The following is an 18,931-nucleotide window of genomic DNA, read 5'->3' as shown; positions in this document are numbered from 1 at the left end:
AGGGGGGCAGACGGCGACGGCACATCAGAGGGAGCAGCAGACAAAGAGGCAGCGGCAGGTGTATGATGGATAAAGGTACAGAGGAATGCACAAACACAAAGGCAGCCAGATAACGCAAGGTGAGAGCAATGGAGCATCAGAAGCAATTATTGATCGGGGAGGACGAGGAGACGCTTAATGGACACGGGGGGAGTCTACGTATTCAGGTGCTCCAGAGGCCTGCGGGGGGTGCCCGGCTCAGTGGGCACAGCTACCTGTTACAGGCGGCACGGATTAGCCGTACTCGCCAGGCGACGTGCTCGTCAGGTTTTGCATGTAGAGGGGTGAGAGTGTATGTGAGGGCAGAGGAGGAGGAGGGGGTGGCATAGACTCGCTCATGACGCTCTGGCAGCACAGACCGAGGATGGAGACAGACAGACAGCAGCGTCGAGAGTCGCAGAGGCAGCCGGAGGTCAGGTACAGGGTTGGCAGGCGGATGCCAATGTGCGTTTTTGTCACCATTTTTCCTTTTTTTCCTGCAGGGATTAGATGTTCTTTTGTTGCATCGAGGGGGGTTGGTGGGATACACATCTGCGCGCTCATCTCGGGGGGATGCCTGTGCTCGGGGTTCAGTCTTGCATTAAGATCTAATGCCTGTAGGTTCTTGTCTTGTTCGATGGTATTCGGATGTCGATGCTTTTTTATTTTCATTTTTGCCCATTTTGGAGGGTTTCAGGGTCTCGATCTGCATCTCAGTTTTGGGTCAGTCGCTGATTAATATTCTGCGGCGGTCGAGTCGCCATTTTGCGCACTGTCCGCGCCTTTCGTCTGTCTGGGCGACTCTCCGCCGGAATGTCTACATTGCCGTCCTTTGTCCCCCCGGCTCTCCCCGTGCAGGTGGTAGTCTGTCGGCTCACGGACAGGTGTCAGACAAGGTGTGCCAGCGTTGGGTCGGGAGTTTTCGCTCATTTTCCAGTCGCATTCTTGTCTTCTTGCTGTGATTATGTGCAGCGGTCCGTGCCCCTGATATACATACACATATATCATCCATGTCGATAAGGCTGCATGCAAACTAGAGGGATGTCTGGAGGCAATTTTTGGGATGAGAAGTAAAAGTGGCCATGTCTGGTGACCCGATGGTCGTGCATCTCCTCATACCCAGGACCATTATAGGTGAAGAAGAAGTATTATGGCACCAGGCCATCCAATTATAGCCCGCACTTCCTGCAGCCGCTCCCTAAATTGCTTGCTAATACAGTCGGGGCAATATGAGGACACGCATTAATGGGGTGCGCTGCGTCTGCCGTCCTTAAAGTGCCATTTTCTGCACTGGTTCTGCTGCTAAATCACGGATTATGCAGCGTAAACCAAAGAAGAAATGTTGGCACCAGCCGTAAAAAAGAGGGGCTTAATTCTTTATTTCATTAACCATTTCTTATTGATTGGGATTATCGTTAACTCATTTCATCCTGTGTCCTAGTCCAAGACTCCGGAGAGGTTCACGGGGGTTATTTTTGGTGGAAATTTCGGTGGTAAAAGAAGGGACGACAAGAAGCGAGAAAGGTAAGACAATGGGATGTGTGAAGGTGTGGACGTCTGTCTGTGTCTGCTGTCCCCCGAGCTCCAACGCCACCAACACTCCTGCGCCAGACAATAGACAAGATGTCCGCTCTATTGTTGTCTGGGGCGCAACATTTCTGCAATCGAGTTGTCAGAATTTATAGTCCGAAGTCCCTGCCTTCTAATACTGAGGCTATATATATATATATATATATATATATATATATATATATATATATATATATATATATATATATATATATATATATACATGGGTATATAGGTACTACAGGTAGCAGAAAATCCAACAAGAGGTTCCAGATTTCACTAGTTATATCCTGGCTCTGATAGATAGATAGATAGATAGATAGATAGATAGATAGATAGATAGATAGATAGATAGATAGATAGATTCTAAGTATCTATATATATATTTCTATTATCTATCTGTCTATTAGCTATGATCTATCTATATATCTATTATCTATCTGTTTATCTATGTTATAGGGCAGGAGGAGCTGAGCAGATTGATATATAGTTTTTTGAGAAAATATTGAGCATCATTTTAATCATTATTAATGTTAACCATTCCTCATTCTTGGCTTGGGAGTCCAGTAGGCGGTCCTATTTAAAGAAAGATCTGTCAGCAAGATTTCACTCCCCCAAACTATTTGTGTGAATATAGCTCTTTCGAAGACAAGTCCAGCGATTCCTTTACATAGCCAGTCCGTTCCTCCGTTATTGAGAAATCAGCATTTGAGTTGATATTTAAATGAAGCTGTAGATCTGAAGCCTCTGTCATTCCAGCTCTAATCCCCGCTGCGTCCTCCTGCTTGACTGAGGACTCCTTTGACTGATATCACACAGCATAGAGGCTGTCGGTCAAGCAGAAGGAGGCAGCGATGGGCTTGGAATAGAGCTGGAGTGACAGAGGCTACAGATTTACTGTAATTCTTCAGTTTTGTGGGTGAAATCTTGCTGTCAGATTCCCTGTAATAACTGACAGATATCTTTGTATATGCATTATTGGACTCCACCCACTGGACTCTTGAGCTCAGAGTGAGCAGGAATTTAATTAATTTTACCCAAAAATGTACATATCAACCTACTCAGTGCCTCCTGCTCTATATCATGCTGCCTGCAGATTGAACCACATATACAAGTTCAGTCTCACTTCATTTGGGAGAGGCCAGACTACTGTTCTGCAGTCTAGTTTAATTTGCGAGGGACCAGACTACTCTTCTTCAGTCATATTTTCATTTGGGAGGGGCCAGACTACTGTTCTGCAGTCTGATTTCATTTGATAGGGGCCAGACTACTCTTCTTCAGTCTGATTTCATTTGGGAGGGGCCAGACTACTGTTCTGCAGTCTGATTTCATTTGGGAGGAACCAGACTACTCTTCTTCAGTCTATTTTCATTTGGGAGGGGCCAGACTACTGTTCTGCAGTCTAATTTCATTTGGGAGGGGCCAGACTACTGTTCTGCAGTCTAATTTCATTTGGGAGGGGCCAGACTACTCTTCTTCAGTCAGATTTCATTCGGGTGGGGCCAGACTACTCTTCTTCAGTCTAATTTCATTCGGGAGGGGCCAGACGACTGTTCTGCAGTCTATTTTCATTTGGAAGGGGCCAGACTACTCTTCTTCAGTCTATTTTTATTTGGAAGGGGCCAGACTACTGTTCTGCAGTCTAATTTCATTTGGGAGGGGCCAGACTACTCTTCTTCAGTCTCATTTCATTTGGGAGGGGCCAGACTACTCTTTTTCAGTCTAATTTCATTCGGGAGGGGCCAGACTACTCTTCTTCAGTCTATTTTTATTTGGGAGGGGCCAGACTACTCTTCTGCAGTCAAACCTGCAGTCTAATTTCATTTGAGAGGGACCAGACTACTATTCTTTTGTCTAATTTCATTTGGGGTGGACCTGACTACTCTTCTGCAGTCTAATTTAATTTGGGAGGGGCTAGACTACTGGTCTGCCATCTAGTTTCTTGTAGAAGTGGCCAGACTACTCTTATTCAGTGTAATTTCATTTGGGAGGGGCCAGACTACTCTTCTTCAATCTCACTTCACATGGGAGGGAAGAGACTACACTTCTTAAGTTTCATTTCTTTTAGGAGGGGCCAGACTACTGTTCTTCAGTCTCTTTTCCTGTAGTAGAGGCCACACTATATTTCTTTAATGTCACTTTGAAATAGAGGACTAGTCTACTCTTCTTCAGTCTACTTCACATGGGATGGACCACACTACTCTTCTTCAGTCTCATTTCATTTGGGAGGGGCCAGACTACTCTTCTTCAGTCTCACTTTACATAGAGGTACCAGGCTACTCTTCTTCAGTATCACTTCATGTGGGAGGGGCCACACTACTCTTCTTCAGTACTCACTTCACATGGGAGGGTCCAGACATATCTACTTCAGTCTCACTTCACATGAGAGGGGACAGACTACTATACTTCAGTTTCATTTTACATGGGAGGGGCCAAACTACTCTTCTTCAGTCTCATTTCATGTAGGAGGGGCCAGACTACTCTTTTTCAGTCTCACTTCATATGGGTGGGGCCAGACTACTTTTCTTTGGTCTCATTTCATGTAGGAGGGGCCAAACTACTCTTTTTCAGTCTCACTTCATATGGGAGGGGCCAGACTACTTTTCTTCGGTCTCATTTCATGTAGGAGGGGCCAGACTACTCTTCTTCAGTCTCATTTCGTATGGGAGGGGCCAGACTACTTTTCTTCACTCACACTTAACATGGAAGGGGCCAGATTACTCTTCTTCGGTCTCATTTAATTTGTAAGTGGAGCTGAGCCGCTCTACCAAATGCAACATGTGGACAGAGATGGTACTGTTCTGAAAAAAAAAACAGCCAGGATTTTACAACTTTTGACATTTCCTTTAAGGGGAAACTTTCTGTTCTGTTTTACACTCCACATCACACTTAACATTCCCTTTTTACTGCTTTTTTTATCTTATCATTTTGTAATGAATACTCAAGTCATAGCAACAGCCTCCACGACACTGGGTGATTACTATGGTGGTGCATAGTCTGCAGTATAATGTGGTAGTCACCTACTTGTAAACCATTGATGTACTAGAAAATAATGTAGACACAGACAGTACTGCCTCCCTGTCTCTACGTTCCAGGGAAACAGTTTCCTCTCTATCTGGATTGCACTTAGAAAGATGAATTGGGGATTTTAAGCCTAACAGCCAATGTATCCTTGTTGACCATTGCAACCAATCAGAGCTGTGCTTTAATTTACTAACGTGCTCTTGGAAAATGTTAGCTGTGTTCTGATTGGCTGCTGTAGACAACAAGGTTTCTTCCCCAGTTTTGATAGATTAGGCTGTCTATTGCCTAAGTGTCCTGGTAACTTGATCCTAGGTATCAGTACGAATACGGAAATACTAAATGTATACAGTTTTTCTTTTTTTACAGCTTTTATAACATTCAGAAACAAAATCTTTTACATTTTCCTACAGTTTATCTTTTTTACTTTTACGTCGGTCAAGCTTGTGTGATGGCTTGTTTTTTGTGTTCCGATATGTAATTTTTAATGGTATTATTTTGGGGGGAGGGCAAAACTGCAATTCCGGTGTTTCAATTTTTTTTCTTTTCTTTCTGGCGTTTACCGTATGGGTTCATTATTTTTATATTTTCATTGGACTTTTCAGGACACCACAATGCTAAAAAGAAATTTCTTGGTTCATTTGTTCATTTATATTTGAATTGGGAGAAAGGGGTGATTTATACTTTCATGTTGTTATTTTTATTTATTTTTTTTAACTACGTTTTATATATATATATATATATATATATATATATATATATATATATATATATATTTATTTATTATTATTAATATTTTCCCCCTCAGAGGACTTTGCCCAGCAATCGTTTAGTATTGCAGTATATAGTAAACATTACAATCTCCCATGAAGCACTGTCATAGAAGCTCCAAGATGGTTGGAGCTAAAGGCCTTCAGCTGACTTTAGACTGCCATGTTAACCCACTGACAACTCATGAGTGACGGCGGCAGCTAATTGGTTAAACAGCATCTCCATTCACAGATTTAACAAAACTGTCTATAGGAAAAAAAAGCTACCCTGTGTTGCATTGTCTTTGATTGGATGCAGAATGAGTTAACTGAGGATTAATCAATGAGCTCATTCTGACAGTAGACTTTGTAACTCTTTCTCTGACTTTTTCTGCGCTCCTATCAGCGGATTTAAGGGTATGTGTCCACGTTCAGGATTGCATCAGGATTTGGTCAGGATTTTTCATCAGTATTTGTAAGCCAAAACCAGGAGTGGAACAATTAGAGGAAAAGTATAACAGAAACATATGCACCACTTCTGCATTTATCACCCACTCCTGGTTTTGGCTTACAAATACTGATGAAAAATCCTGACCAAATCCTGATGCAATCCTGAACGTGGACACATACCCTAACACCACATTAAAGATAAATGTGCACTAAAAAAAGTTTGTAACAGCTAAAGAGTGCAACAATTTTAATAAACCCCTTTGTTGTCATTTCGCCCCAGTGCCCTCGCAGTATTTAGAATAATTTATCTTTTCTATTTTTGCTTGCACACATCCATATATTTGGTGTGGTATATACTCAAGTTAATTACCCAAATCTAGAAGAAACTTGGGTGAACTTAAAGAAACTCATTCCATAAATCCTTTGAAACTTTTTGGAAACAACGTCTGTGAATTATGATAATCTACTTTAGTCGGTATGACAACTCCTTCACATATCTTAGGTGAGGATCCGTAATATTTCCAAAGTTAGAGGGGTCATCTAAAGCTGTCAGTGGAGAGTTAACTTTTAAACCTTTAACAATAAATTATGTCATGGCCTTGGACCTGCTTTCACTTCACCCCTGGGCTCTCATGGTATTTAGATTCAGTCATCCTTTCTTTTTTCCTGCCTCACAAACCTATATATTCGGTTTGGTATTTAGACAATTTACTCACCCAATTTAGAAGATATTTTGGTGGAAACAACTTCTGGGAATTGGTTCTAAAAATCTATAGCCGTCTGTGTAGAAAACGGGTTATGACACCTGCAAAAATAATTGATGTCACTGCCTTGCAACTTCTGTCACTTCACCCCTGGGCCCTCAAAGTACTTAGATTCAATCATTCCTTATTTTTCGCTTGGCTCACAAATCCATATATTTGGTCTGGCGCATACTCAAGTTACTCACCCCGATCAAGAAGAAACTTTTCTAGAAGAATCTTCTGTGAACTTTAATTTAATACATCCTTTGAAATATCACAGATCCCTGGAGCATTGCTGAGGATTTTATTCTCTTCTTCATGAAAGTTTCCCACTGTGCCACGGAAATTTAGGTCAGCCACTCGCTGAATACTGTTAGGGGTTTTTTTTACAGTCTTCCCCTAATATCACCTCATCCAAGAAGCTTATACACTTAATTCAGGGGTCCAAAAATTTTAATAATACTTTACAGATATCTGGGCTGTCTCCCATGAGAACAAAAGATTGGGCATGTTGAACTCCAACATGCCTGATCCTAATCTAACCTTACTCAGCTATGCTATAGAGTTGTTGTTTTTTTTTTTATACTATAGTGTCTGTCTCATCTCCTTTTCTCCGTGATCCCATTTTGATCTTTTCTTTTTCTTTTCCTGCAGGTTCTTTGGTGTCATTCAGGTAAGGAGATCATGTCCTCATCAGCCGTTCATCCTGTCAGCACATCGCTCTGTCCCTGAGACCCTTAACCTGTGAAGAAAAAATATGTCACAGGTGAGGTTCTGAGGAGCCGGGCGTCGTGTGTTACTGCAACAACGGGAATTGGACGAATGATATCCCATGATGCCTTATGCTATCAGGGCAATTAAGGACAATATGGCGGCGTATGGTATAACCCTATAAGAAACACTTACAGGAGCGACAACTGAAGCGTCTGTGCTTCCCCTTTATTCACAGCGGTATCCTACTACTACTCCAGTGTGAGTCCCAACGAGGACAGGGACTAATAAAGGCACCAATGTGACGGAGCAATGGGAGCTATGGAAAGGGACTAGTAAAAATTATGACTATAGATGAGAACCAATATGAGGAAGAGTATGGATTGGGACCGATGGAGTGATGACAATAGATGGGGACCGATGGAGTGATGACTATGGATGGGGACCGATGGAGTGATGACTATGAATAGGAACCGATGGAGTGATGACTATAGATGGGGACCGATGGAGTGATGACTATAGATGGGGACCGATGGAGTGATGACTATAGATAGGGACGGATGGAGTGATGACTATGGATGGGGACCAATGGAGTGATGACTATGGATTGGGACCGATGGAGTGATGACTATGGATAGGGACCAGTGGAGTGATGACTATGGATGGGGACCGATAGAGTGATGACTATGAATAGGAACCGATGGAGTGATGACTATAGATGGGGACCGATGGAGTGATGACTATAGATGGGGACCGATGGAGTGATGACTATAGATAGGGACGGATGGAGTGATGACTATGGATGGGGACCAATGGAGTGATGACTATGGATGGGGACCGATGGAGTGATGACGATGGATGGGGACCGATGGAGCGATGACTATAGATGGGGACCGATGGAGTGATGACTATAGATAGGGACCGATAGAGTGATGACTATGGATGGGGGCCAATGGAGGGATGACTATGGAAGGGAATGATGGAGTGATGACTATGGATAGGGACCAGTGGAGGGATGACTATGGAAGGGAACGATGGAGGGATGACTATGGAAGGGAACGATGGAGTGATGCCTATGGATGGGAACGATGGAGTGACGACTATGGATAGGGACCGATGGAGTGATGACTATAGATGGGGACCGATGGAGTGATGACTATGGATGGGGACCGATGGAGTGATGACTATAGATGGGGACCGATGGAGTGATGACTATGGATGGGGACTGATGGAGTGATGACTATAGATAGGAAACGATGGAGTGATGACTATGAATAGGGACTGATGGAGTGATGACTATAGAAGGGAATGATGGAGTGATGACTATGGATGGGGATCGATGGAGTGATGACTATGGATGGGGACCGATGGAATGATGACTATGAATAGGGACTGATGGAGTGATGACTATAGATTGAGACCAATGGAGTGATGCCTATGGATGGGGACCGATGGAGTGATGACTATAGAAGAGAATGATGGAATGATGACTATGGATGGGGACCGATGGAGTAATGACTATGGATGGGGATCGATGGAGTGATGACTATGGATGGGGACCGATGGAGTGATGACTATAGATGGGAACCGATGGAGTGATGACTATGGATGGGGACCGATGGAGTGATGACTGGATGGGGACCAATGGAGTGATGCCTATGGATGGGGACCGATGGAGTGATGACTATAGAAGGGAATGATGGAGTGATGACTATGGATGGGGACCGATGGAGTGATGACTATAGAAGGGAATGATGGAGTGATGACTATAGATGGGGACCGATGGAGTGATGACTATGGATGGGGACCGATGGAGTGATGCCTATGGATAGGGACCGATGGAGTGATGACTATAGAAGGGAATGATGGAGTGATGACTATGGATGGGGACCGATGGAGTGATGACTATAGATGGGGATCGATGGAGTAATGACTATGGATGGGGACCGATGGAGTGATGACTGGATGGGGACCGATGGAGTGATGCCTATGGATGGGGACCGGTGGAGTGATGACTATAGAAGGGAATGATGGAGTGATGACTATGGATGGGGATCGATGGAGTGATGACTATGGATGGGGACCGATGGAATGATGACTATAGATAGTGACAGATGGAGTGATGACTATGAATAGAAACTGATGGAGTGATGACTATAGATGGAGACCAATGGAGTGATGCCTATGGATGGGGACCGATGGAGTGATGACTATAGAAGGGAATGATGGAATGATGACTATGGATGGGGACCGATGGAGTGATGAGTATGGATGGGGACCGATGGAGTGATGACTATAGATGGGAACCGATGGAGTGATGCCTATGGATGGGGACCAATGGAGTGATGACTATAGAATGGAATGATGGAGTGATGACTATGGATGGGGACCGATGGAGTGATGACTATAGAAGGGAATGATGGAGTGCTGACTATAGATGGGGACCGATGGAGTGATGACTATGGATGGGGACCGATGGAGTGATGACTATGGATGGGGACCGATGGACTGATGACTATGGATAGGGAACGATGGAGTGATGCCTATAGATGGAGTCCGATGGAGTGATGACTATGGATGGGGACCGATGGAGTGATGACTATGGATGGGGACAGATGGACTGATGACTATAGATGGAGACTAATGGAGTGATGACTATGGATGGGGACTGATGGACTGATGACTCTAGATGGAGACCGATGGAGTGATGACTATAGATGGACACCGATGGACTGATGACTATGGATAGGGAACGATGGAGTGATGACTATAGATGGAGACCAATGGAGTGATGATTATGGATGGGGACCGAAGGAGTGATGACTATGGATGGGAACCGAAGGAGTGATGACTATGGATAGGGACCAGTGGAGGGATGACTATGGAAGGGAATGATGGAGTGATGCCTATGGATGGGAACGATGGAGTGATGACTATAGATAGGGACCGATGGAGTGACGACTATGGATAGGGACCGATGAAGTGATGACTATAGATGGGGACCGATGGAGTGATGACTATGGATAGGGACCGATGAAGTGATGACTATAGATGGGGACCAATGGAGTGATGACTATGGATAGGGAACGATGGAGTGATGACTGTAGATGGGGACCGATGGAGTGATGACTATGGATGGAGAGAGATGACTATGGATGGGGACCTATGGAGTGATGTCTATGGATAGGGAACGATGGAGTGATGACTATGGATGGGGACCGTTGGAGTGATGACTATGGATGGGAACTGAAGGAGTGATGACTATAGATGGGGACCGATGGAATGATGACTATGGATGGGGACCGATGGAGTGATGACTATGGATAGGGAACGATGGAGTGATGACTATAGATGGGGACCGATGGAGTGATGACTATGGATGGGGAGTGATGACTATGGATGGGGACCGATGGAGTGATGTCTATGGATAGGGAACAATGTAGTGATGACTATGGATGGGGACCAATGGAGTGATGACTATGGATAGGGAACGATGGAGTGATTACTATAGATGGGGACCGATGGACTGATGACTATGGATAGGGAAAGATGGAGTGATGACTATAGATGGGGACCGATGGAGTGATGACTATGGATAGGGACCGATGGAGTGATGTCTATGGATAGGGAACAATGGAGTGATGACTATGGATGGGGACCAATGGAGTGATGACTATGGATAGGGAACAATGGAGTGATGACTATAGATGGGGACCGATGGAGTGACGACTATGGATAGGGACCGATGAAGTGATGACTATAGATGGGGACCGATGGAGTGATGACTATGGATAGGGACCGATGAAGTGATGACTATAGATGGGGACCAATGGAGTGATGACTATGCATAGGGAACGATGGAGTGATGACTGTAGATGGGGACCGATGGAGTGATGACTATGGATGGAGAGAGATGACTATGGATGGGGACCTATGGAGTGATGTCTATGGATAGGGAACGATGGAGTGATGACTATGGATGGGGACCGTTGGAGTGATGACTATGGATGGGAACTGAAGGAGTGATGACTATAGATGGGGACCGATGGAATGATGACTATGGATGGGGAGTGATGACTATGGATGGGGACCGATGGAGTGATGTCTATGGATAGGGAACAATGGAGTGATGACTATGGATGGGGACCAATGGAGTGATGACTATGGATAGGGAACGATGGAGTGATTACTATAGATGGGGACCGATGGAGTGATGACTATGGATAGGGACCGATGGAGTGATGTCTATGGATAGGGAACAATGGAGTGATGACTATGTATGGGGACCAATGGAGTGATGACTATGGATAGGGAACAATGGAGTGATGACTATAGATGGGGACCGATGGACTGATGACTATGGATAGGGAAAGATGGAGTGATGACTATAGATGGGGACCGATGGAGTGATGACTATGGATAGGGACCGATGGAGTGATGACTATGGATAGGGACCACTATTGATGATGACTATAGAAAGAGACTAATATGAATGATGAGTGTACATAAGGACTTATAGGTTAGGACTAGTGCGAACATAATATGAAAGACAACTATGAATAGTGACCAAGATGAATGATGACTATGGATATGGAGTAATATGAATTATAAGAATGGATTAGGACTAATTTGAATGACACTTATGAATATGGGTTAAGATGAATGATGCCTATCAGCACCGCAATGATATGCATGAATAAAGGCGATGATGAATTAAAAGAAATTAATGAACTGAGATTATAGATAAAGACCAAGATTAATTATAAATATAGATAAAATCTAATGTGAATGACAACTAGGAATAATGACCAAGATGAATGATGACTATAGAGAATGACCAAGATGAATGATGACTATAGATACGACTTAAGATGAATGATGACTATAGATAAGGACCAAGATAAATGATGACCATAGATACGACTGAAGATGAATGATGACTATAGATAAGTACCAAGATGATGAATGATGACTAAAGATAAGTACAAAGTTTAATGATGACTATAGATAAGTACCAATATGAATGATGACTATAGATAAGGACCAAGATGAATGATTGCTATAGATAAGTACCAAGATGAATGATGACTATAGATAAGGACCAAGATGAATGGTGGTTATAGATAAGGACCAAGATGAATGATGGCTATAGATAAGTACCAAGATGAATGATGGCTATAGATAAGTACCAAGATGAATGATGGTTATAGATAAGGACCAAGATGAATGATGGCTATAGATAAGAACCAAGATGAATGATGGCTATAGAGAAGTACCAAGATGAATGATGGCTATAGATAAGTACCAAGATGAATGACGGCTATAGATAAGTACCAAGATGAATGATGGCTATAGATAAGAACCAACATGAATGATGACTGTAGATAAGACTGAAGATAAAAGATAAGTGTAGATAAGGACCAAGATGAGTTTCAAATACGAGTACAAACAATACAATTGACAGCTGTGGATCAGGACCAAGTTGTCCTTATTTGCAAATCATGAGGCCCAGATCAGACCCCATGATTATAAGGGACCTTATAAACACCCTCTCCCCAATTTAAAGTGCCGAAATTAGCAGTATAGATGACCCTCCACCCAGCAGGAACCCCACCCAGCAGGACCCTCCACCCAGCAGGAACCCCATCCAGCAGGACCCCTTACCCAGCTGTGCAGCAGAACCGAGAAGGAATCAACCACATTGCTGCCGTCAATTTTGGGGCCTTCTAACAGATGTTGGGGGCAGCAGAACTGAACCACATGACGTTCTGCGGGTTGTGTCCTCTATGTAGATTTACCATCTTTTTTAATATTGATATTTATTTTGAATAAACGATGATAAAAGAAATTGTCGTCATTTACTGGTCTCTGAAATATATGGAAAAACCACCAGGATGTGATCAGGAAAAAAAGTGAACCCACCATATGGACAACGCTAGAATAAAACATGGGTTCTCCTGCACCAAGAGAAGAATGTAATGCACCGACAAGGTTTTTTTTCCTTTTTATATATTTTAGTGGTTAAAAAAAATCAAATCTTTGTAAAAAAAAAAAAGTGATTTGTCGCCTTTTTCTGAGACCCAGTAACATATTTTTCTTACTATACTAGAAAAAAAAAATTAAAAAGACAGCACTGCACCTGCAACAAACAGGACAATGTCTTATGGAACTCACGGATTAAGAAAAGAGAATGTTTAAATTAAGATGAGGTGGGTGAGGGACCGGTGTACCCTGCTGTCCTGGGAGCTCTGCCATATTCAGGCAACACACATGAAGGAGACCCAACTTGGAGTACAAACATTTCCCTAAATTGGTGTCACACACCACTAAAGTGTCATCAATTTCCCCAGAGTAGAAATATTATAATTGCAATTTTTTTAAAAAACTTCTGTTACTGTACGGTCTACTCGACTCCCTTACTCTGGCAGCTGCACACCGGTATTATTTTTTTTTTATTATAGCGCCATTTATTCCATGGCGCTTTACATGTGAGAAGGGGTGTACATAATAATAACAATGACAATAATCTTAAACAATGCTAGTCACTACTGGTACAGGAGGAGAGAGGACCCTGGCCATGAGGGCTCAAAATTACAAGGGATGGTGAGGATACACTAAGTGAGGGTAGTGTCACGACTCAGCTTTCAGGTGACCCGGGACCAGGGGCTCCTTCCCTGTCCATAACACTAGGGGGCGCCCCAGCTCGCCCTATTCCCCAGGATACTTCTGAAGGTGAAGATGCCGGGGCCGCCACCCTTGCCTTATCTCCTCAATCAGCCCTCCGTCTGTTCACTTCCCCCACCCAGGGAAGAAGGGCGCTATTGTGCACTGCGGTACACCAACCCGACAAACAAGGCAACACAAAAAAGGGTAAACTGAAATACCAAACATACAAATATTCACTCACATATAACAGATAAATGCATCGGGGAGTGGAGGACGGGGAAAAACCAAGGTAAGAGGAGGGAAGGGAATAATCACTTACAAACCATGCAACAGTCACAGATAACTCCTCCAAAACTCCTCATATAAACACCTCTCCACCAAGCCATGCTGCAAAAGCTAGCTCTGACATGGGTTTTACTCAGGACCCAGATTATATAGGGGATAGTAGTGGCTAACCGAGCTCAGGTGAGAGCTCAGACTCCCAGAGTTTCCAACATGGCAGATTAACCCCTTTTCTGCCTAAAGAAATAAACACCATTTAAAAAGGAGAAGTGCTTTGTTTCAGCACAGGAGTAGGAGAAATCAGACACTGTGGTCTTCTGGCTCCTCTGTGTTGTGGTAACCCCGTGACAGGTAGAGGTGGTCCTGCAGCATTATGGTGGAACAAAGGTTATTGTAGGCTGTAAGTTTGTCGGAAGAGGTGGTTTTTCAAGTTCCTTTTGAAGGTTCCCATGGTTGGCGAGAGTCTGATATGTTGTGGTACACAGTTCCAGAGTAGAGGAGATCTACTGGAGAAATCTAGTATGGGATTGTGGGAAGAGGAGATAAAAGAGGAGTACAAAAGGACATCATGTGAGGATTGGAGGTTGCGTGCAAGTACGTACTAGGTCACAGATGTATGGAGGAGACAGGTTGTGGATGGTTTTGTATGCCAAAGTCAGGGTTTTGAACAGTAGTCTCTAGGTAATAGAGACCAGTGCAGGGATTGAAAGAGGGGAAAGGCTGGGGAATAGTGGGGTGACAGGTGGATTAGTTGGGCAGCAGAGTTTAGGATAGTTTGGATGGGTGCGAGAGTGTTAGAGGGGAGGCCACAGAGCAGGAGGTTGCAGTAGGTAAGGCAGGAGATAATGAGGGCATGTACTAGTGTTTTTGCAGATTCATGGTTGAGGAATGTGCGCATCCAGAAGTTACTTTGGAGTTGGAGTCGGCAGGAAGTGAAAAAGGCTTGGATCTCAGACTTGAAGGAGAGATCAGAGTAAAGCTTGCAGGAATTGGGACAGTGGGCTGCCATTGATTTTGATGGATAGGTCAGTTGGGGTGGTTAAATCAGATGTTGGAAATATGATGAATTCGATTTTATCCATGCTAAGTTTTAGAAATCTAGCAGAGAAGAAAGATGAAATAGCAGACATTGTGGGATTCTGATTAGTAAGAAGTAGAGTTGAGAGAATTTTTCAAAATTTGGTTCCGATTATGATCGGCGGCGAATATTGATTTTGCAATATTTCACGAACACAGCCGAAAGTCATTGGAGTCAATGGGAGTAGAAATGACCGAATATGTTCGGAACCGATCATCAAACATAAATTCAGCATGAATAGGGTAACAATATAGCACGAGTATGGCAAATTCAGCTTCGGCTGCCGATTCCCAACATATTCGCTCAACTCTAGTAAGAAGGTAATGTCAGGTCGAGAGAGGTAGACCTGTGTGTCTTCAGCATAGAGGTGAGGTTGAAAACCATAAGACTCCATGAGCTGTCCCAGGCCAAAGGTGTAGATGGAGAAGCGGAAGGGTCCTAGAACTGAACCTTGGGGGACACTGACAGATGAGTGGTCAGATGAGGAGGTCATGTGTGAGTGGGAGACACTGAATGTCATTCCTGTTAGGTATGAGGAGATCCAAGATAAGGCCAAGTCTTGTGATGCCAAGGGAGGAGAGAGTCTGTAGTAAGAGGGTATGGTCCACTGTGTTGAAGGCAGATGACAGGTCCTCCAGGAGAAGAACAAAGTAGTGTCACTTGGATGTGGCGGATAGTAGGTTGTTGGTGACTTTAGTCAGGGCCGTTTCAGTGGAATGGTGCTGTCGAAAGCCAGATTGTAAGCGGTCAAAGAGGAAGCAGGAGGAGAGGTGGGAGGACAGTTCAAAATGGACGTGTTGTTCCAGTAGTTTTGAGTCATAGAGGAAAAGTGATATGGGGCAATAGCTATACACAAAGGATGGGTCAAGAGAGGGCTTTTTGATGATGGGTGTGACCGAAGTATGTTTGAAGTATGAGGGGAAAGCAACAATGGTTAGAGAGAGCTTGAAGAGGTGAGCTATGGTTGGGATGAAGACTGTAAGGTTTGGTATGAGGTGGGACAGGATTGGGTCAAGTTCAAAGGTGATCTTCCGTTATGGTGGAGAAGTTGGTTTTAGAGGATGAGAGTTGAGTTTTTATAAGGAGAGGCTGTGGGGACTTTAGGCAAAAGCTTTGTATTATGTTGTCAATCTTCTGCTTGAAGAATTAGGCAAAGTCTTCAACTGATATGAGTAGAGAGGGAGGGGGAGCTTTGGGAGGGAGGAGAAAATTGAAAGTACTGAATAGCTGTTTAGGGTTGTGAGACAGGGATGATATGAGGGATGAGAAGTAGGTTTGTTTTGCTGCAGTGATTAATTGTACAGCATTTTGACAATTTCTGTTACTGGACAGGCTACTCGACTCCCTTTTGTTGGCAGCCTCACAGCGGTAAGCTTTGTAGATAAGGGCCAGAAAGAACGTGCTCCAGTGGATGGCAAGCTATATCAAGTGGCCTCTGCTCCTCTTTCTCCACCTTAACATCACACACGGTACAGTTCTCAGAAGTGGCGCGCAAATTACCTTTCTTTACCCCCGCATCAGAACTCTCCAACTGACTGTGGGGAACCACAGCTGGGTAAGTCTGAAGAGCTGTACACACATTCTATGCCATGGTTTAGAAGTATGCGCCAAACATTCACAGACTCAAGATGAGGAAAGCATCTGCATCGATGGTCAACATTTTTATCAGTTGGATCTGGGGTCGGACGAAGTAGGGTCTCAGCAGAATCCAGACCCTCATCACCAGACATTAACCACTGGGAGTGGAGGTAATCTTGATGGGACTCAGATAATGTCACGCACGGTGTAGGACAGACTAAGTGCCTCACAAAGGGATAAGTGGAAGGGGGTCCCAACACTAGGGAAGCGGGGAGTGGAGACCCCTAGGCAGATCTAATGTCACCCTGTCTGCCCTAAGAGATCCTAAATAGGTTCCGCACCTATCGCCGAGCAGGATACCTAATCCCTGTCAGATCCTAGCGGTAAGCCCTGCTTTGGGAAGGAAGGGATGAACACTGGTTGAACCCCACTAACTAAAGACAGCTAGAATAAATGAAACAAGGGAGTCACAGCTTGAGTAGACTCAGAAACACCGATGCCCTCCAAACTCCAAAGAGGACGCTATCAGACTGCTACAGCTCCAAGCCTCAACAGGGAAGTGCAATAGAAAATATCACAGTAAGTTGGGAGGTATAAACACCCAGACCCAGGTGTGACCATTAGAGTTGGGGACGGTGGCCACTGGGTCCTAGCATCAGAAGGACCAGGTAGAAGTCTGCAAAGCAAACTGTTGAGACCATCTGCAGACCGATGCAGTCCAACGGTCTGCAACCTCTGACATCTGTGACATATACCTGAGGCGCACGTGGCTGTACTGTGCTGTCAGGGCAGGAAGAGGAGGAGGGTGATACTCAGGGAGTGGAGTGGGAGAACAGAGAGGATGATGATGAGGTTGTAGATCCCACTTGGTATGAACCCAGAGGCACGCAGCTGAGTTGCTCAGCAGAGGAGGTGGAGGAAGATGAAGACAAGGAGGTTACATTGCAGCTTCCCACACAGACCCAAAGTGATGCAACCACGACAAGCACTGCATCCTAAGCCACAACTCTGTCTGTGGCAAGCAGCAGTTGCGGGTCTACAGTTGACAGGGTTGGCTAGCCTAGCCCTTTTAGGGGACCGCAAAGGATGACCCAACTCAGGTTATCTGCCAACTTTGAAAAAAACGACTGAGTAGAGGCAAAAAATCAATAAATTGACAATTACATACATGAACTGGCACATGTGCGATCAATATGTGTTACTCTAGGAATCTCACTGCTCTAAAATGTGGACTAGTGGACCTCGCCAACCACTGGCCACCCCATTAACCACATCTGCTACTTCTTTCTCCACCCTCAATGTGGCAAGTGTTCTTGCACAGTTCTCCATTCGCTGGACCTCCATTTGTTTACCCGCTATAGTCGTGAGTGAGAGCCCATCAGCTGTTTCAGAAGTGGACATGCCTGCTGTTTTTGACCGATCTCCGACACCGAGGACATCACATCTTTCTCAATCCACCATCATATCTCCACCTGCACCTCACTCACAGTCCAGCAGTTTGTAGTGTTTACCCTACTCCACCCTGTGACAGCACAGCAGTGAGCCCTCATTTGTGCAGTTGTAGTCACGTAAAATATTGTTTCCTCCTACACATGGCAAAGCTAACAGCTTGACGTTCACCATCTTTAATCTACTACTACTAATAATCTTTACATTCCGTATAGCTTTACAAGTCAGCAGTTCATATACAGTAAAACAGTCATAAGGTACAAAGCAAAGTGAATGATAATCCAATTAAAGCCAAAATAATGACAAATCTGCTCTTCAGAGCTTACAATATACAATGAGGTAGGGTGACACAAAATACAGGTGCTTATTTACAATGATGGTACAACCATCTTGAGGAAATGGGGGTAGATAAAGGATGCATGATGTAGTCACCAGCCAATAGTTATAGTGCTTTTGAGGGCGGTGGAGTTTGTTGGCGAATTATGTTCAGAGAAGTAGAGAATAAGGATAGGACTTCCCAGGATAAGTGTTGTCAATTCTGGGGCCATAAAGTGCAGCAGTCAGGCATAAAGTGGTCAAAGAAGTGGGTGGGTGAGCCTGGGGGACGGTATATAACC

The 18,931-nt window shown here is 44.2% G+C and overlaps 1 protein-coding gene across 1 annotated transcript in view; it reads left to right on the top strand.

The window, feature by feature from the left end:
- LOC143767789 (uncharacterized) overlaps positions 1 to 13,555 on the top strand; it is a 170,133-nt gene extending 156,578 nt beyond the window's left edge. Inside the window, exons 7-8 of the mRNA XM_077256309.1 lie at positions 1,460 to 1,542; positions 7,205 to 13,555. The gene's annotated coding sequence lies outside the window, so the exon portion shown is untranslated. The remainder of the gene's footprint in view (positions 1 to 1,459; positions 1,543 to 7,204) is intronic.
- Positions 13,556 to 18,931: the final 5,376 nt, after the last annotated feature.

This window comes from Ranitomeya variabilis, chromosome 4 (assembly GCF_051348905.1).
Source record: "Ranitomeya variabilis isolate aRanVar5 chromosome 4, aRanVar5.hap1, whole genome shotgun sequence".
Taxonomy (NCBI): domain Eukaryota; kingdom Metazoa; phylum Chordata; class Amphibia; order Anura; family Dendrobatidae; genus Ranitomeya; species Ranitomeya variabilis.
This window is presented reverse-complemented; position numbering and strand designations above follow the sequence as displayed.